The sequence below is a fragment of the Haematobia irritans genome, chromosome 2, assembly GCF_050003625.1.
Source record: "Haematobia irritans isolate KBUSLIRL chromosome 2, ASM5000362v1, whole genome shotgun sequence".
Taxonomy (NCBI): domain Eukaryota; kingdom Metazoa; phylum Arthropoda; class Insecta; order Diptera; family Muscidae; genus Haematobia; species Haematobia irritans.
This window is the reverse complement of record NC_134398.1, coordinates 224742974-224764797: the sequence shown is the minus strand read 5'-3', so window position 1 is coordinate 224764797 and position 21824 is coordinate 224742974. Positions and strand designations below refer to the sequence as shown.

At 32.6% G+C, this 21824-nt stretch overlaps 1 protein-coding gene and 2 long non-coding RNA genes across 3 annotated transcripts in view; 2 read left to right on the top strand and 1 right to left on the bottom strand.

The window, feature by feature from the left end:
- Pino (protein pinocchio) overlaps positions 1 to 21824 on the top strand; it is a 157757-nt gene that overhangs the window by 92027 nt on the left and 43906 nt on the right. The gene's annotated exons all lie outside the window — the stretch shown is intronic.
- Positions 3045 to 3641, top strand: LOC142227201 (uncharacterized). The gene is made up of 3 exons (XR_012719801.1): positions 3045 to 3113; positions 3181 to 3273; positions 3344 to 3641. It is a non-coding gene; the product is annotated as an uncharacterized LOC142227201 (long non-coding RNA).
- On the bottom strand, positions 10123 to 10435 carry LOC142227203 (uncharacterized). Its single transcript, XR_012719803.1, has 2 exons — positions 10376 to 10435; positions 10123 to 10312 (listed from the first exon to the last, which is right to left on the bottom strand). It is a non-coding gene; the product is annotated as an uncharacterized LOC142227203 (long non-coding RNA).

The window sequence follows — 21824 nt, the reverse complement described above, 5'->3', positions numbered from 1 at the left end:
CAAATTTTTCTATAAAAATAAAATTTGGACAAATTTTTCTACAAAAATAAAATTTTGACAAAAATTTCTATAAAAATAAAATTTTGACAAAATTTTCTATAGAAATAAATTGTTGACAAAATTGTCTATAGAAATAATTAGAAATAAAATTTTTGAATTGATATAAAAATTTAACAAAATCTTCTATTGATGTAAAATTTTGGAAAGATTTTATCTATTAAATGATATTAATTTAATTTGGAAAAATGGTTCGCTGTTACGAATTTTGGTCCAATTGTGGAAAAGTGTTGGGCCAAAATAAAAATTCATTGTGGCAACGCTGGAACAGATGCCAGAGTAAGTTAAAATAATTCTCACTGGCAACAAAGGTAATTTGGAAGACATTGCAGAGCCAGCAGACAAAATAATGGAGCAAGCAAACCCCCGTACGGCATGTCGCTATATTAAATAAAATTGACGCCTTTGAAAAACGTTACGATAAGATTCGACCTTGTTCACCAGAATTTTTAAGATAAAAAAATAGATCTCGGAGTAAATTCAGAGACCGAAAAGAGTATTGCTGGTATCATAACAACTTTAATGATAAGTCTCTAACAAGATTCGACCTCGTTCACCAGAATTTTTAAGATCAAAAAATAGATCTCCGAGTAAATTCAGAGACCGAAAAGAGCATTGCTGGTATCATAACAACTTTAAGGATAAGGCTCTAATAAGATTCGACCTCGTTCACCAGAATTTTTAAGCACCCTTATTCCTGAAGTCGCCCTCGCTCTCGCCGTCGCTTTTTGTCGTCTGTCGCTTTTAAGTCGTCTCGTCATTCATTTGGTATTCCTGCGAAGTGGCGACGGCGACGACGACGATTACTTTTTGTACCAATTACAATACTCGATAATAAAAGACCGATATCACTAGAAAACAATTAGCTTATGTGCAAAAAAATAATTTTAATTTTTTCGGTTTAAAATATTTTTATATCTGACGCAATTCTAAGCCGGAAAATCAAGAAAAAATATTTAATTTGACGCGGAAAAATGTGGATATATACTCGAGGACAGTTAAAGCTTCCAAAACTACAAAAATGGCGAGACGCTGAGATCAATGGCAGAAGGATCATCGTGAAAGAAAACAATCAGCTGATGTGCAAAACTGAATTTTAATTATTTGCGTTTAAAATGCTATTTGTTTGTAATCCAATTTTGACTTGGAAAATCAAAATAAATTTGACTCGGGAAATGATATAGATATCCACATTAGGACAATAACAACATCCGGCATATACAATTGGAACGACGTTGACATTATGTGCCCAAGGATCATTCAAAGTTCGTGAAGGGCACATTTGTTATACACAGAAAAAAAGGTGTCTTGTTAATTTTAGGACCAGTTTAACTTCCACATAGTTCAAAAAATTTACTGTAATATAGTTCATTTTTCGTAACCACTGCGAAAATTAACTTAGCTAAAGGAAAACTTATAAAACTTCAGTATATGTTTTTTAGTTCACTAACTACGAAATGGGACGGATTTTTCCTTAAATAAATTTCCAATACAATAGTTAATGCATCGTTGATTGTATTATAAACAGACATAGGCAATATAAAAATCTTGCTACGAAATGTGGACAATTTACTAAGAAAAATTTTTGTATGAAAAAAAATTTTTGTAGTAAAAATTAACTTAACCACAGTACCGATTCGTATGACGGCTTCCTACAGCTTATTTCGGTTTCTACTATAAGTTGGAGTATATTTCCTCACATTGAAAATTTTAGATAAAGTAGAATAAAAAGTAGTTAATTTAATCCTTGACGGGTGTATATAATTTTTTATGGATTCCTCGTAAATTTTGAATATATTTTACCTTATCCTATAGATAGAATACCAACTAATCAATAAACGTGATACTGGAAATTGAAGTGAGAAGAAATTATGAAATTATTGCATCATCTTTTTTTTTTTGTTTGTGTTTGTTATTGCGATGATGTTATGGAATGTGTGTTGTTGGTATCTTTTGTGGTGATAGTTGTTTTGTTGCAATAGCGAGATCAGAAAGGGATCATGTGTGTGTGGAGTTGTTTTTCTTTACATATGTGTCCTTTATGACTATTTGTGTCTTTGAGTTTTATTGGTGCATTCAGTTCTGTTGATGCATTTATGAAGCGCACACGTGGTGCGCTTGCGTGCGGTATTTGTGTTTATTAATAAAAATACATTTATTTCGTAACATTTTAGAATCTGATAAGTGAATGGTGTGATGTTAGAGAAAACAAAAACACTTTATATTGATAAAAAATAAATAACTCTAAAATAAATCACATATTAAGAAACTGTATATTTCTATTAATAATTTAAAATTAGTGCGGTTTTAAATTGGTTTACATAAAAATATTCATAATGAGTGGTAATAAAATGATCTATATTTACTCTACATCTGGATCACAGTACAATTTTTTGAGTCTATATTTTTATGTTATAGCGAGTCCTTAAGGTGTGTACTAAGTTCGAGTTTAGGTGCTAAAATCAGAAATAAATCAGTAAGAAAAGTATAAAATTATACGCCTTCGATGAAAATTTAAATATAACTTGATGGAGAATAGCTCGAAACAAGTTTTTTATTAAGTTTATATTCTTTAAATGGATTACACGATTAAGAACAGAAAATCGTTTTTAAGCTTATGTAGAACGCTGTTTTTTTAATTTAATATGATGAATTGTTTTCAAGTTATTTCAATATATATAGCGGAAGTGCCTTAATTTTGAACATAACCGTATATCTCAAAAAGTCGAGCTCTTAAAAAAACAAGTGTAAATTTGGATTCAGCGACCTCAAATTACTAAAAATTTGATATAAATTTTAAATGAACACAAAAACGGTTCAATTTTGTTCCCATGTATTTCTAAAGAAAACTAATCATGAAAAGTTGGGATTTTAGCCACTAAACTCGAACTTAATATCCACCATAAATACTAAATGTTATATTGACAAGTGGAAATTATATCTAATTTTATAATATTTTTATTTCATTTATATTCTGAGAAGGATTTCAAAAATGTCCCATTTGTGCATGGATATGATTCCACTAATGTAGTAATTGGATGCTTTTTTTCAATGTGGTAAGTGTTTCGTCCATTTGTAATAAAGCCAAAATTTCTATTTATTAAAAATAATTTTCATTTGCAGGATGACAGCAAATCTAATGGTATTTTTTGGAATCTTCTTACTGTTTAATGCTAACTAAGCTGATATCCCTATTTGCTCTAAGAAAATTCTGTTGTAAGATAAAGATCAAAATACCATAGAATTTGTTAATATTTTTATATTTTATATACCTTTTTAACTTCAGAGGCTTATGACGCAAATCCACACAACAAAAACTAGCGAAATCGGTGAAATTGGACAAAAATGAAATGAAAATAGCAACTTATGGCATATATCTTTCATATGGATAGAAAATGGAAATTGATATTAATTAGTTTCATTCTACTAACATAGAATATTACTCTTTTGAAGGAGCAATTACTAACTACCGAAAAGTAACAGCATACAGCGTACGAATAAAAACATTTCTTTTATTGTATATCATAAGCCATAGTTTTATGTAATATAATAATAATTTTTTGAAATAAAATACTGGTAGTTATGAAAAATTGTCTTATATTGTACGACAAATTTCTTAGATGTATACAGGCTTGTTGTAACTTTAATTCCTCAATTTATTTACTTCTTTCAAAATTATACTGATAAACAGTATATTTGAAACCAATTTATAAATATAGGATTCCCAAAAACTTGTTCATTTTTCCGGATAGCAGGAATATTTTGAATGAGTGTAAGTACATTCTTCCCACAGCGTAGTAAGAATGAACTAAAATACGATGCAATACATAAACTTATTTATAAGAAAATCATGAACTTATCTAGATGAAAAAAATCTTTGGCGCCAAATCATGGTCATTCTTACTATGGGTTAGTTCATTTTTCGTAAACAATAGTAAACTTTTTTTTTCGGTGTATAAGTATGGTGCTAAATAAAATACATTGGCCTTGAAGGGTTTCTATTAAAAACAAATGGAATTGTTTACTTTAATTGTACAGTGTTCTTTTCTATGATGTGAAGGTGATGACCATAACTGCTATATATACTGATTTTTCCCATTTTTTGTAATTGTTGAAGATTAGACACTTTACTTCTTACCAATTTCTATTTTTTTTTTATTTATTTTTCAATTGTTCGATTAATAAAGTCTAAAAAACTTCTTCAAAAATTAAACACCAAACTCGTCGCTGGTAAATTTAAAGGCGACAAAAAGCGACGATATTGGCGACAAAAGGCGACACCAGGAATACCAATTTTATTCGATAGCAGAATATATCGACGAACGGAATACCAATTAGTGGCGACAGACGAAAATCGACAAAAGGCGACGGCGAGGGCGACTTCAGGAATAAGGGTGAAGATCAAAAAAGAGAGTAAATCCAGAGACCAAAAAGAGTATTGCTGGAACCCAAAAAATAGAATTGCATTCGGACTTTGCGGCAGCAGAATGCCAAGCCATAAACGCTTGCCGCCATTTTGTTAAAAATCGCCAAACACAAAAAACCTTCCTGATAACCATCTACATACCCATAACGACAAAAAAATTTGTAAAAATTTCATTTCCAAAGATAATTTAGTTGAAACTTTAATTTTATAGAAAATTAGTTTGAGATTGAATTTTTATCACTCACCACAGAATTTTCAATTTCAAGAAATTGTCCTTAATTTTTATGGTATTTTTCCATAGCACTCAAATAACGATGACACAATGTTATAGAGGTCTATAGAGTAGACAAAAAAAGAACGCCAACGCGAAAGAACAATTTCATATAATAGTCAATACTTGATTGAATTCCATTCAAAATGCATTTCAATTGATTATAAATTAACGATTTCAAAAAAAAAAAATACTCTCGTTTTGGAAACCTCCACAGAAAAAAGGAGGCCTGTCAATGAAATGGGGTGTGTTGTTATCTACCAACGTCATTGGTTGGTTAATTTGTCTGTCTATTTGAAATCTGCGACCGGCCATTCATCTATGATAAGAGTCGAACTCAATCTAAAAAAAATCGAGAACGACGTAATAGGTTTGAAGACTAAAAACTAGTCTACTTACTACTACAATGTTCACATTGGGTTTATGTTGAATGACGATCACCATTAACGAATATGGAATGACATACAACCATCTTGGATTCTAGTAGTAGCAATTTTATGTCGTTCTTGTTTATATCCAGTTAAAACTGAACATAACCAGGAGAGTCAAGTGAATGTAGAGAATATTATTTTGATTGTTTATTTTTAATTCAGCTTTAATTTTTGGAAATAGAGTTTCTCATTTGAAAATAACATAATATATATCCAGAAGTTTAAAAAGTAAAATTGGAAAATATAAATGGTTGAGGAATATATGAGGGTTGCTTTTATATTTCAGTTTTGGGCAACCCTAGTGCTGCAAACTGCCAACTGACAGCTATATCGTAAAGCTTGACATTTTGAGGTTATACGTACTCAGAACGAACCCGAACGTCATTTGTTTGTTTACAGCCCAAAAAATTATTTGAAATCGTGAACATTTACGTGTGATTTTTTACAACTTTCAACATGGATTAACAACTGAACTATAATGCATCGATGGACTTAATTCAATTTTTTGAAGTTTTTTGTTTGGTTTTTATTCTCTCTGAAATATAAAATGGAACTCTCGCATTTGGTTGGAAAACCACAAATGGCTATCGTTAGTGAATAACTCTTATGTTTCTCGTACCATTGTTCTTTACCGTGATACTGACAGTGTTGCATCACGTCCAAAAAGTGGACGAAAAAACAACACCAGAAATGATCCGAACAATGAAGGCCCGATTTGATCAAAATGCATGCCGCAGTGGTAAGAATCTTTCTCATGAGATGAACATATCGCGAGAACGGATACAACACATAGTGAAAAATGAGCCGTTGAAGTTCCAAAAAGTGCAAGGGCTCACCGATGCAAACAAATGGTTAGACTGGAAAGAGCCCAAGGAGTCGTTTCACTTGTACGAAAATTGCCAGTTGTCGAATTCGTGTTTCTCCAATGAGAAGTCATTACAAATTGTGCAGTTTTTTAAAGAAACAAAATGATCGGGTTTACTTGCCAAAGAGGTCAGATGAAAATGTAAAACTTCGAATAAGAACTCGCCTTAACGGCCGTAGGTCGCTCACCGCTCATATGCATCGACCTTGGAGTAAAATTTAATGCCGAATATGATTGGGAAATGTTATAAAGACGGTATTGGATTCCTGGGCAAACATTTCGGTCGATGAACATGGACTAGAGGTGTGCGCGTGAGTGAAATTTCACTCACACTCACGCACATTCACGAAGTCAAATATTTATTCACGCACGATACGTGTGGTAACCAATCCCACTCACGCAAATTCACGAAATGAAAAGACTTACGTTCACGCACGACAATTCACGTGACTCACGACAAATTCAAGAGACTCACGACATTTTCCAACCAGGAATGAGCAAAGGCAACAACATTCATGAATAGAATATAGTTCGACAGCTAAATCAATTTCAGTTAACATACTAATAAAAATTAAATCTTGATTTTTTTTGTGAGCGTGATTTTATTAACGAACCGATTTTATTACTCACGCACGCTCACGCACGACATATTTGTTTTAGTCCCAGTTAGTCGAGAGTTGCTTCAGATTTTATTCACGACTCACGTGATTCACACGTGAATCACGCGTGTCACGACAATTTCATGTCACGTGCACACCTCTATCATGGACTCAACACGCGTCTAGAGTTGCTTAAAAAGGAGTTTCCCCACTTCATTTTACGCGCAGAGAAGGAACATAATAATCACCCCAAACATGTTATTTTTGGGCGGTGGAAATGGAACATTTTTGTAGCAAAAATGTTGTTTTCTCGGTAAACATATACATGGTTGCCGAAGTCAGATACATAGTTTTCGAGAAAATAACATGGTTGTAAAAGGAATGTTCCATGTTCAACGTTCAAAAATAACATTTTGCTCTTGAAAAATATTCCTTCTCTAGGTGCACTGCACAATGGCCCAAATCTCCAAATCTCAATCCGTTGAAATTTTGCGCCTGGGGGATTTTTGAAATTAAGGTTTGTACTAAAAAAAACACCACAAATGGGTCAAAATGCCTCAGTGCCACTTTCGTGAAGCGTATAATGTTTTTTTTCGGTCGTTTGAAGGCCATGAGTCACGTTAAAGGCAGTCAATTCGCACAAATCTAAATTTGATGTTATAGGATCTACATATTACATTAAAAATCAAATTTTTTCAAGATTTGAAATGCATTTTTTATAAGGCAAATAAAAGTTGAAATCTAGTTAAAGTGGATTTTGGAAGTGGAATGTGAATGCAAAGTGAACCCTCTAGGACACTAAAGCCAATTTAACTCCATTTTAATTCATGGATTTTTTTACGTTTTGAAACAAACTTTAATAATTTTTGTTCCGGACGTAACTTAAATTAACTAAAAAGGGGCATACAAAAACACAAAGGAAGTATAAAGATTTTCTAAATTCGTATTTCCCACAAAATAGTTCAGGATTTCTTCAAATTTGTAAATGCGCGCAAATAACGCAAACGACATTTTTACAATTGTTTCCTTCGAACTACGAAACTTTTTTTGACAATTGAAAAAGTAATAAATTTTCATGAATTTGTTAAAAAATATATTTACTTATATTTGTGATATCGGCGTTTGTAATGCAGGTTAGTTACAACTTTCTACAATTAAAATGTTCCCTGTTTTTTAGCGTGGGGTTCAAAAACATACTTTAAAGTCGTATGTTTTTTAACTGAGGACAAATATTTTTATATAAGAAATTTGTTTCTTATAGGTATATATTTCACAAAAATCTCTTTTAGAAAGAAGAATGGTCCAAAGGGAAAATTTGATAACTCCGGTCGTTTGGAGTTATTTAATTTATCTTCATTGGTTTTGTATTCCTTTTATGATTTGTATACATCTTTAATTTTCTTTTTAACAGTTTTTTTTCTTAAGCTGAGCACTATGTTCAGTTTTCAAGCTGAAAACCAGCTTGTTTTCGCGGTAACTTTTTTTAATTAATTAATTTAGAAATATAAAATTATATGCAATCAATTCCTTGGATCTTTTCCAACCATTATTAGGTGAGACTTGATCAAAATATACACACAAAAAATAATACATTTATTTTATGAATAGTGTTCACAAAAATTTTCCAAACACGGAATTCATAAATTATATGAAAACAATTCATAAAATAAAAATACATGGTTTCATTGACTACACGGTTGAAAAAGACTGTTTTTCATATGTTTGGCTATAAACATTATATATTTGGAACACAAATTTTTAAACACATTTTTGAGTGCAAGCATATAATGTTCATAAACTAGCATAACATGTTTGGGACATATATGTTAATATGTTAGAACATATTATGTTTGGGACATAAAATGTTTGTAAATATAATATGCTTGGATGCAAACATATATTAATTTAGAAATAGCCTATAAACATATATGTGTTTAGTAGCTTGGAGCGCTATTTAACAGGGAGCGATATTGAATTAAGTTGGTGGTTGTGGCTTGTTATTACAAAATTAACATTTTATTTTTCCTTGGGCAATTGATCAGCTACTTCTTTGATCCTTACAAACTGGGTGGTCCGCTGTTCGAATCCCCGTCCGGCAAAAAGTAAAATTAAAAAAAATTATAAAATATAACAATTTCTTCTACAATGTTTGCATTACAGAAAAAGGTGCTAAGAACTAAAAAATCTCGTGGAAGTGAGAAAGATGTGGAGGAATATACAATTAGGCAGAAACAACATTTTGAGCATTCAGATCGAAAACCTATGTTGTTAGCACCTATATTACCTGTTTATTTTCATAATTCAATATGATTGTAAATATATAAATAAATAAATAAAATTTTGAGCACAATATTGTTTGGGAGAAATTTTTTTAAGCATATAATATTTTTGGGTGCAAAATGCTACCAAACATATTATATGTTCACATAATAACATATTGTTTTTTGGAAGACAACATTATTGAATTTGGATGCAAAAATACAAAATGTTTGGAACTTAGACTACCCAAACATATATTGTTTAGACCAATATGCTTTCAAACATATTATATATTGGAAGAGATCAAACAAATAAATGTTTGGGCAATACCCAAAAATGTATATGCTTGAAGCAAAATATGTTTGGGAGTATATGTTACAGAAGCGATTTTTTATGAGGGTGTACGGATGTATACATAATATGAATGGAATTTTTAATATTATAAATGAAGTATACATATTTTTGTCATTGAAAAATATAAACTTTTACATAATGTATAATAAAACCGCCATGCATTACATGTAACTTTTCATTTATATTTCCGATTCTTAATGCCTGCATAATTGCCAAAAAATAATACATTTATTTTATGAATAGTGTTCACAAAAATTTTCCAAACACGGAATTCATAAATTATATGAAAACAATTCATAAAATAAAAATACATGGTTTCATTGACTACGAATGTATACATAATATGAATGGAATTTTTAATATTATAAATGAAGTATACATATTTTTGTCATTGAAAAATATAAACTTTTACATAATGTATAACAAAACCGCCATGCATTACATGTGACTTTTCATTTAGATTTCCGATTCTTAATGCCTGCATAACAGCCAACCCGCATTAAAGTCCAGCCAGAAAAGAACATAATTATATAATTAACAAGTATATACGCACGCTCACAAAAAATCGCTTCTGTAACATATACTCCCAAACATAGTTTGCTTCAAGCATATACATTTTTGGCTATTGCCCAAACATTTATATGTTTGATCTCTTCCAATATATAATATGTTTGAAAGCATATTGGTCTAAACAATATATGTTTGGGTAGTCAATTTCCAAACATTTTGTATTTTTGCATCCAAATTCAATAATGTTGTCTTCCAAAAAACAATATGTTATTATGTGAACATATAATATGTTTGGAAGCATTTTGCACCCATAAATATTATATGCTTAAAAAAAATTCTCCCAAACAATATTGTGCTCAAAATTTTATTTATTTATTTATATATTTACAATCGTAATGAATTATGAAAATAAACAGGTAATATAGGTGCTAACAACATAGGTTTTCGACCTGAATGCTCAAAATTTTGTTTCTGCCCAATTGTATATTCCCCCACATCTTTCTCACTTCCACGAGATTTTTTAGTTCTTAGCACCTTTTTCTGTAATACAAACATTGTAGAAGAAATTATTCAATTGTATGATTTTTTTTATTTTAATTTTACCTTTTGCCGGACGGGGATTCGAACAGCGGACCACACAGTTTGTAAGGATTAAAGAAGTAGCTGATCAATTGCCCAAGGAAAAATAAAATGTTAATTTTGTAATAACAAGCAACAACCACCAACTTAATTCAATATCGCTCCCTGTTAAATAGCGCTCCAAGCTACTAAACACATATATGTTTATAGGCTATTTCTAAATTAATATATGTTTGCATCCAAGCATATTATATTTAAAAACATTTTATGTCCCAAACATAATATGTTCTAACATATTAACATATACGTCCCAAACATGTTATGCTAGTTTATGAACATTATATTCTTGCACTCAAAAATATTGTGTTTAAAAATTTGTGTTCCAAACATATAATGTTTATAGCCAAACATATGAAAAACAGTCTTTTTCATCCGTGCGGACGTAAGTTCGGCCAGGCCGACGCTTATGTACCCTCCACCATGGATTGCGTAGAAACTTCTACTGAAGACTGTCATCCACAATCGATTTACTTGGGTTGCGGTAACTTTTGCCGATCTTAAAACTACCTAATCCCGTAATATATACCACGTAGTCCATACGTGGTATATATTAAACTTAAAATGGCCGATTAAATACGTATATAATTAAGTTTGACAAAATTTTCTATTGAAATAAAATTTTGACATAATAAAATTTTGACAACATTTTCTATAGAAGTAAAATTTGTACAAAATTTTCTATAGAAATACGATTTTAACAAAATTTTCTATAGAAATAAAATTTTTACTAAATTTTCAAAAGATTTAAAATTTTCACAATATTCTCTATAGAATTAAAATTTTGACAACATTTTCTACAGAAATAAAATTTTGCCGAAATTTTCTATAGAAATAAAATTTGACAAAATTTTCTATAGGAATAAAATTTCGACAAATTTTGCTAGATTATTTTTGCTCGAGTGGCAAGCATGATTATGAACCGATATGGACCAATTTTTGTGTGATGGGGGATCGGCTATATATAACTATAGACCGATATGGACCAATTTTGGCATGGTTATTAGCGGACATATATTAACACCACGTTGCAAATTTAAACCGGATCGGATGAATTTTGCTCGTCCAAGTGACTCCGGATTTCAAATCTTGGGATCGGTTTATATAGGGGCTATATATAATTATGGACTGATATGGACCAATTTTTGAATGGTTCTTAGAGACTATATGCTAATATCATGTACCAAATTTCAGTCGGATCGGATGAAATTTGCTTCTCTTAGAGGATCCGCAAACCAAATCTGCGAATCGGTTTATATGGGGGCTATATATAATTATGGACCGATATGGAACAATTTTTGCATGGTTGTTAGAGACCATATACTAACACCACGTACCAAATTTCAACCGGATCGGATGAATTTTGCTCATCTAAGTGGCTCCGGAGTTCAAATCTGGGGATCGGTTTATATGGGCGCTATATATAATTATGGACCGATATGGACCAATTTTTTGCATGGTTGTTAGAGACCATATACTAACACCATGTACCAAATTTCAGCCGGATCGGATGAAATTTCCTTCTCTTAGAGCAATCGCAATCCAAATTTGGGGGTCCGTTTATATGGGGGCTATATGTAAAAGTGGACTGATATGGACCAATTTTTGCATGGTTATTAGAGACCATATACTAACACCATGTACCAAATTTCAACCGGATCGGATGAATTTTGCTTTTTTTAGAGCAATCGCAAGCCAAATTTGGGGGTCCGTTTATATGGGGGCTATACGTAAAAGTGGACCGATAGGGACCAATTTTCGCATAGTTGTTAGAGACCATATACTAACACCATGTACCAAATTTCAGCCTGATCGGGTGAAATTTGCTTCTTTTAGAGCAATCGCAAGCCACATTTGGGGGTCCGTTTATATGGGGGCTATACGTAAAAGTGGACCGATATGGACCAATTTTCGCATAGTTGTTAGAGACCATATACTAACACCATGTACCAAATTTCAGCCGGATCGGATGAAATTTGCTTCTCTTAGAGCAATCACAAGCCAAATTTGGGGGTCCGTTTATATGGGGGCTATACGTAAAAGTGGACCGATATGGCCCATTTGCAATACCATCCGACCTACATCAATAACAACTACTTGTGCCGAGTTTCAAGTCGATAGCTTGTTTCGTGCGGAAGTTAGCGTGATTTCAACAGACGGACGGACGGACGGACGGACATGCTCAGATCGACTCAGAATTTCACCACGACCCAGAATATATATACTTTATGGGGTCTTAGAGCAATATTTCGATGTGTTACAAACGGAATGACAAAGTTAATATACCACCATCCTATGGTGGAGGGTATAATAATTATAATATTTTATATTATTTATAAACGTAAGCACCAACGCTTACAGTTAATATTGTTTTTCGTCAATTTTTTACGGCAATAAATAATCTTGGAATCGCGACGGAGATTCAAACTGTACTGAAAAACTCAAACACACGTGTTGCCTTCAAAACGTTAGGTTTCGTTTTTTTTTTGTCTCGTATTATATGCTTGTATTGTATATACATGAGAGTAACTCTATGTTGTGGCTCTCTCACGCTAAGAGAAAACCAGTATTTTTGATATATTAAGTTTCATTAATTTTATGAAACCGTCCCTATATGTTATTAAAAAATGCATAATAAGTATTTACGAAAACAATATATTATGTAGGTGTACACATTTTTTATGAAAAAGTCCATAAATTTATAAAAATTTACAAATTTATATATAAATTCATATTTTTTTTTTTTTGTGTAATCGTCTTCATATATATCGTCGTCTTCATATAATTTAGTGTTTTGGTGAAAAAAAAACACTGTACTAACCTTTATATGCAAAAATTTTTCGCACCAAAACATCACAAACGACATGTTGTTTTTCCTGTATTTTCTTATGTGCGTTTTTTTTTCTTATATGAGATTACCTACCGTTACCTACTGTACCTATAAAAGATAATAAAAAAAAATCGATAAATGAGTTTTGTTCCCTAATTTTAATTGTATTGATCCTAGATTTACGACAAGTTTCTTTTTTTAAAGAAACCGCATCTTTGGCTCGGAATCAATACCAAAATCCTTAAAAGAAGGTCAAATTTGATCCATAATTGTCTTCTTTTGAAAGGTATCTGATTTTCAGAGTGTCCAAATGTGAAGGGTGAGTGAGTGAGGCAGTGAGCATTATTTTTCCAACAAGTACTCGAAAATAAAAGCTTAAACAAAGATTGAGTATTTATTTCAAAGATGACAAATTTAAATTAAAAGCTTCTGGTTGCGTTTTCATAATTCCCAATTTTTTACCTTCCAGGGAATTTGATGGTTAATTTTTTTTCTGTTGCTCGTATACGATGGCGACGTGGTAAAGAAAAAAATTACTGACTTCCGTATACCATTAACCTATCATAAATCACTTAATAGGACAATGTGAAGACAACCAATTCAACCATTACAGGCTGATGAAATTCATTTACTGAACAAAGGGTTTGGGTTGGGGTATGGGTAACAGAAATCCAATGATGGACGTCAGACAATTAAATTGTAAATGCAAATGCAAATGGAACGGCAATCAGCCAGCATGGTCACTTGAATTGGAATTGGAAATTGCAACTACATTTCTCTCCACACAACTTGTCTTTAAATTGTTCTGCATTAAAAAGTTTGACGCACCTTGATTGCGATTTTTTGTTTTTTCCATTGTGGCTTATTTTTAAAAAGAAATTTGCATGTAAACTCTGCGCCCCTACTACTTCTTATACCCCGACTAAGAGGTCTTGCGGCAATTTGGAGGGAAATCTTTTTATAGCCCCTTAGTGGGTAAATCAGAAATCAGAGCAACGAGGAAATCATTTGCCTTTACTGAAATAAAATAAAAACAGAATTATTTTTTTTCTCTAAAAATAACTCTTGGTTTACTTTTCGGTACAAAACGATTTGGGATTTTGGTTTTTGTTTTTTGGTGGCTATCCCATTGGTGTCTATAGCGATTACAAAATAGTAAAACCTAGACAATAATGCTGCTACGAGGTCGTTACAATTTAAGCTCATCCGGCGGCGCCATCAGTTGATTACATTCATGTGTGGTGACAAGGGACAAAGATTTGATTTCCCATGATTATGACGTTGTCATATGATGGCATTTTTTTTTTTTTTGTTATTGTCATCTCATCTCGTCACATTGTAATTGGCGTTGCTGGATGTCATTTGATGGATGATGAATCTTGGTGTAAATGGACTTGTTGCTTATGGGTCACTGACATTTCCCATATCATACAGATGTTTAGTGACTGAAAATGTTTGGGGAAATGGACGGGCAGGGAATCAATTGACCTTTCCCATCATTTGTTTATTCATTTTGATAAAATGTAAACAAAAAAACTGCTATTTTTGTTTTCGATTTTATATATTGTTATTATTGCTATTCTGTTTTACGACTCTAGATACTGTCACGATACAAAGTACCTTAAGTTAAATTATTTACATTTACTTAAGTTAAATTTTACATGGACGTCTATTTGACCATCAACTTTTATTTTCATTGACGTACATTTTTATTTTGAAGAGAGAAATTTCGACGTACTTTTTTTTTGTTTTTATCAGAAATTTTAATAAACAATTATTCATTGCCTTAATGCTGTTAGAGATATTAGAACGCCATACTGAAGATAGAACTTTGGATCTGCATTGAAAACAATATTTACGTGATATTAATGATTACGAATCCTAAATTTTAGGATGCACAACTTAGAAAATATTAAGGACACATTTTTTTAAATAATGAAATTTTAATTACAATAAAGTTTATAATCTTTGTTTCAAAAAATTTTTTCATGAAATTTAGGACACAAATTTTGGAAATTTGAGTCCCTCGGTTAAAGTCGCATGTCTTTGAACTGAACCACAATTTCCTTAAAATTGAGAAACACATTATTTATTTAAAGAAATCGTCCTTAAATTAACTGAAATATTGAATTTTAAAATTTAAGATAAAAACTCTTCAAATATAGGCTAAGACTTATTTTGAGGATTTAACATATTTGGTTTAAAGTTTCGTTGACATTAAGAAAATATTTTTTACATTGAAGTATTTGTGATAATTTGGATTTTTCTTTGTACGTTAATAGCTTTATTAATATACACAAAAAAAATTCTGATTCAATCACGAAACTAATTGATCCAATTAATTTTTTAATTGAAATGTCTTCAATCACGAAAATGATAGTATCAATCACAGTTTTGATTGGGCATTAAAAAAAATAATTGATTAAAAAATTAATTGATTTCATTAGCAAATTTCAATAAATTTTTTAATTGATTCAATCAAAAATTGTATTGGTATTGATTGCAATGCTCAATTAATTTTTTCATTAAAAGCCTATTTTCATGTACTTTTGTCAATGACTTTGTGTTTTTAGTTTGATTAAAAAATTGATTGTTTGAAATAAATTTATGGTTAAAATTAAAAAAAAAAAAAATCCATCACTTTTTTAATTGACTTACAAGGTGCTCCGGAGGCCATATATTAACATCACGTACCAAATTTAAACTGAATCAGATAAATTTTGGTCTTCCAAGAGGCTCCGGAGGTCAAATCTGGTGATCGGTTTATATGGGGGCTATATATAATTATGGACCGATATGGACTAATTTTTGCATGGTTGTTAGAGACCATATACTAACACCATGTACCAAATTTCAGCCGGATCCGATGAAAATTGTTTCTCTTAGAGGCTCTGCAAGCCAAATCGGGGGATCGGTTTATATGGGGGCTATATATAATTATGGACCGATGTGGACCAATTTTTGCATGGTTGTTAGAGACCATATACTGACACCATGTACCGAATTTCAGCCGGATCGGATGAAATTTGCTTCTCGTAGAGGCTTCGCAAGCCAAATTTGGGGGTCCGTTTACATGGGGGCTATACGTAAAAGTAGACCGATATGGCCCATTTGCAATACCATCTGACCTACATCAATAACAACTACTTGTGCCAAGTTTCAAGTCGATAGCTTGTTTCGTTCGGAAGTTAGCGTGATTTCAACAGACGGACGGACGGACATGCTCAGATCGACTCAGAATTTCACCACGACCCAGAATATATATACTTTATGGGGTCTTAGAGCAATATGTCGATGTGTTACAAACGGAATGACAAAGTTAATATACCCCCCATCCTATGGTGGAGGGTATAAAAAAATAATTTAATGAGAAACTTGAATCTTTTCAAAATTTTCGAATTAGAATTAATAAAAATATAAATCAAAAATAAAATCATTTCAATTTGCTTCAATGTAAAATCGACATGTGTCCAAATTTAACAAAACAACGTCATTGATGTTTCTACCATGACCTCCACTCTATTGTTTGGCTTTTATTGAAATCGAAAACGGACAGGTTCAAGTGCTCACATGGCGACCAAGTGATTATTCTACACCACAATTAAAAGCGTGTGAGCTTTTTTTTAGAAACACATAAAGTAATGCAATTTTATGTAGTTTCAATTTTTTATTTTATTAATAATCATGTTTTGTGGGTGGAAGCTAAACAATCTAAACAAGGCAACTGGAACTCTTAAATCTAATATTAAACACAATGTACTATAAGTGGATTGACTGATAGATAGAGGCAGAAAAAAAAATAAGAAAATATAAGTTGGGCCGGATTGGATTTATAATATCACAAAGAAAAAATTTGTTTTCAATCACGAAATTAATTAATTTATTTTAGTTTTTGACTGAAATTTCATTTCATGGATGAATGAAAGATAACAGGTTGGCTGATAAGTCCCCGGTCTAACAAAGAAAAACACATTTTTTTGTCAAAATTCGTTTTTATACCCACCACCATAGGATGGTGACGGGGGTATAATAAGTTTGTCATTCCGTTTGTAACACATCGAAATATCGATTTCTGACTGTATAAAGTATATATATTCTTGATCAGGGAGAAATTCTAAAACGATATAACGATGTCCGTCTGTCTGTCTGTCTGGCTGGCTGTCTGTCTGTTGTAATCACGCTACAGTCTTCACTAATGGAGCAATCGTGCTGCAATTTTGCACAAACTCGTATTTTGTCTGCAGGCAGGTAGTTAGAAGAAGGGCTATATCGGTCCAGGTTTTGATATAGTCCCCATATAAACCGACCTCCCGATTTGGGGTCTTGGGCTTATAGAAATCGTAGTTTTTATCCAATTTGCCTGAAATTTGAAATCTAGAGGTATTTTATGACCATAAAGAGGTGTGCCAAAAATGGTGAGTATCGGTCCATGTTTTGGTATAGCACCCATATACACCGATCTCCCGATTTTACTTCTTGGGCTTATAGAAACCGCAGTTTTTATTCAATTTACCTGAAATTGGAAATGTAGAGGTATTGTAGACCAGAAATAAGTGTGCCAAAAATTGTGAGTATCGGTCCATATTTTGGTATAGCCCCCATATAGACCGATCTCCCGATTTTACTTCTTGGGCTTATAGAAACCGCAGTTTTTATTCAATTTACCTGAAATTGGAAATCTGGAGGTATTGTAGGACCACAAATACGTGTGCCAAAAATTGTGAGTATCGGTCCATGTTTTGGTATGGTCCCCATATAAAACTACCTCCCGATTTGGGGTCTTGGGCTTATAGAAACCGTAGTTTTTATCTGATTTGCCTGAAATTGTAAATATTCTGGTATTTTAGTCTCACAAAAACGTGTATCGGATTAAGTTTTTATCGGTCCATTTGGTAATGCCTCCATATAGACCGACTTCACTTCTTGAGGGTGTAGAAGGCGCACTGATCATGAAAATTGCTTGAAACTCAATGTAAAATTTCCAGATTTTACTTCTACAGATTTAAGATTTCAAATCAAGACGTTATTTTATGATTTTCTTGCACACTTACAAGAGATGTTAATGATTCCTCTAAAACTCAAACAAAAATGGTTCTTATAAATCCAGAATCTGATATAGTCCTCATAGGTGAAATCTTTAAATTTATCTTCGGGAAGTGTCCTCAAGTCCTCAAGCCCTCCTGAAATTTCAAAGGAAACCCTAATATTTGGTTCATGGTGGTGGGTATTTAATATTCGGCCCGGCCGAACTTACTGCTGTATATACTTGTTATTATTCAACATAGTTCCCTTCAAGAGCGATACAACGATTATAACGACCTTCCAATTTTTTGATACCATTTTGGTAGTACTCCTTCGGTTTTGCCTCAAAATAGGCCTCAGTTTCGGCGATCACCTCTTCATTGCAGCCAAATTTTTTCCCTGTGAGCATCCTTTTGAGGTCTGAGAACAAGAAAAAGTCGCTGGGGGCCAGATCTGGAGAATACGGTGGGTGGGGAAGCAATTCGAAGGCCAATTCATGCATTTTTGCCATCGTTCTCAATGATTTGTGGCACGGTGCGTTGTCTTGGTGGAACAACACTTTTTTTCTTCTTCATATGGGGCCGTTTTGCCGCGATTTCGACCTTCAAACGCTCCAATAACGCCATATAATAGTCACTGTTGATGGTTTTTCCCTTCTCAAAATAATCGATAAAAATTATTCCATGCGCATCCCAAAAAACAGAGGCCATTACTTTGCCAGCGGACTTTTGAGTCTTTCCACGCTTCGGAGACGGTTCACCGGTCGCTGTCCTCTCAGCCGACTGTCGATTGGACTCAGGAGTGTAGTAATGGAGCCATATTTCATCCATTGTCACATATCGACGGAAAAACTCGGATGTATTACGAGTTAACAGCTGCAAACAACGCTCAGAATCACCAACACGTTGTTGTTTTTAGTCAAATGTGAGCTCGCGCGGAACCCATTTTGCACAGAGCTTTCGCATATCCAAATATTGATGAATGATATGACCAACAATTTCAAAATCATTTTGTGGATTTTTTTGATGTTTTCGTCGGTAACCATCTCTTTCGGGCTCCACGTCGTTCACCGTCCTCCGTGCTCATTTCACCACGCTTGAATTTTGCATACCAATCAATTATTGTTGATTTCCCTAGGGCAGAATCCGGAAACTCATTATCAAGCCAAGTTTTTGCTTCCACCGTATTTATTCCCTTCAGAAAACAGTATTTTATCAAAACACGAAATTCCTTTTTTTCCATTTTTTTCACAATAAATAACAAAAGTTGCTTCAAAAAAGACGCTCTATCTCAAAAACTAATTGACTTACAGACGTCAAATTTTGACACGAATTATTTGAAGGTTGGTACTATATAAAAATAATATGCATTTAATACTAGCGACACCATCTATGTGTCAGACCGGGGACTTATTAGCCAATCTGTTACTTGTTAAATTTATGTTTTGCATACAAGGTACATGAAAACAATTTTTAACAACCTAGCGTCGATCCAAGGCCTGAAATGTAGAACCCGTGAGACTATAGAGAGCAGCAACTTTAGGATTTGGCTATGCAAAATATTCAGTACCCAGCAAAAAAAGCGTCGCCAAAAGAGTAATGAAAATATATTTTTTTTTGGATCCGGAAGTGGTGCAAAATTGACGCAGAAGCGATGAATTTAACATGGGCTTGTCATAGGACGGAAGTTCTCCATTGCAACAGCCGTTGCACTGAATTTGTATCACTTCTTTAGGTGTGATCCGAATTCAATGATTTGGATGTAAACTAAAAAAATTATGTGATGTTTTGTCAAATAAATAATTTTTATATTTTTTATAATTTTTAATGGATTCAAACCTTGTCTGAATATTTTGACCGCAAATATTTTCAAAAATGTACAATTTTTTAAGATTGGATTTAGCATTTTTTCGACAAAATTTCTTACTCTGTTTTTAACCTACTTGAAACAAAAAAGTTTACATTTCCCATTCAAAATATTAAAAAAGCAAGTTATAAAAATTGAATTAAAAGAACTTCCTGTGTAGTTAAAATAAAGAACATCATTGGGAGTACATCTTCTGGAAGTGCTTTTAAAGTAGTGCCTTTGGAAGAACTTCCAATTTTTTTTTGCTGGGTATTTATAGCACACGTTCCTTTTTATTATGAAATAAACACATGTCTCAAAAATTATATTTTTCATTGCATACCTTCTCTCATTAGAAAACTCTTTATAAGAAAAACAACATACTTACTTCTTTGAGTGCATGTTTGCTTCAACTAAATTTTTGGCATACAAATTGAAATTTTAACTAGCGATGTTTCCATAACAAATTTATATAAACAGCGCTTTGACATCGTTACCACCTATACGATTGACATTTGTTTTCTCTATAGAAGAGCCCATTGCTTTCTCTTGTAAATTCCTTCTCTCGGACTCTATAAAGAAATGACAACTCTGTTACAAACTATTTAGAGTTGCCATATTTTGAATTTAAAATGCAGTGTATGTTTCGGGAATGTGCAAACACGAAAATCTTATACGCCCGATTTCAAGGCGTTGTAATAACGCGACAATATGTGAAAACGAGTAGAGGCCTCTACGAGGGTAGTTCGGAAACTTCTTAGCCTAGCACAAAAGAAAAAAGTTAAGTGTTTTGAAAACTTCCATCTCTGTTATGAACACATGTTAAATTTTATTTCGATCTGGCAACTCCTTCATATAGAACAGGTGTTCAAAAAAGACGCATCCGCAATTTTTTACAACGGAAAAATTAGAAATGCGTGCTGTCATTAAATATTTACATAAAAAATGTTTATCGGGACAAGAAATTCATAATGATATGGTGAATGTGTTAGGTGAAAGTGCTCCTTCATATGCAAAAATTGGGGTGCTGAATGTAATCGTGGTCGTACAAGCATTGGAGATGAACCACGTAGTGGACCTCCAAAAACAGCAACAACAACAGGAACTGTAGCCAAAGTGCATGATATGGTATTAAATGATCGACGAATAAAAGTGCGTGAAATTGCTATTATGATAGATTCCATTTAATTTTGCATGAATAACTACAGATGAAATAGCTTTCTGGAAGATGGGTGCCGCATTTGTTAACAGTCGATGAAAAACGCATAAGAATGAACATTTCTCAAGCTTGTTTGGATCGTTTTAAGCGAAATAAAATGGATTTTAAGCGTCGTTTCATAACTGTTGATGAGACATGAATCGACCACTATACTCCAGAGACAAAAGAACAATTAAAACAATGGACTGAAGCTGGAGGAAGTGCCCCAAAGAAGGCAAAAACAATTCAATCGGCTGGCAATTCAATATGGCAACAGTTTTTTGTGACTTCAAAGGTATTTTATTGATCTGCAATAAATGCAGGGTACTATTGCAACCTTTTGGATCAATTAAATGTACAAATTCGAGAAAAACGTCCCGGCTTACAACACAAAAAAAAACAAAATTTCATCAAGACAACGCACCAGCGCATAAGAGTGTTTTAACAATGGCTAAACTCAACGAGTTAAAGTACGAGTTGCTTGACCACCCACCTTATTCTCCTGATTTAGCTCCCAGTGA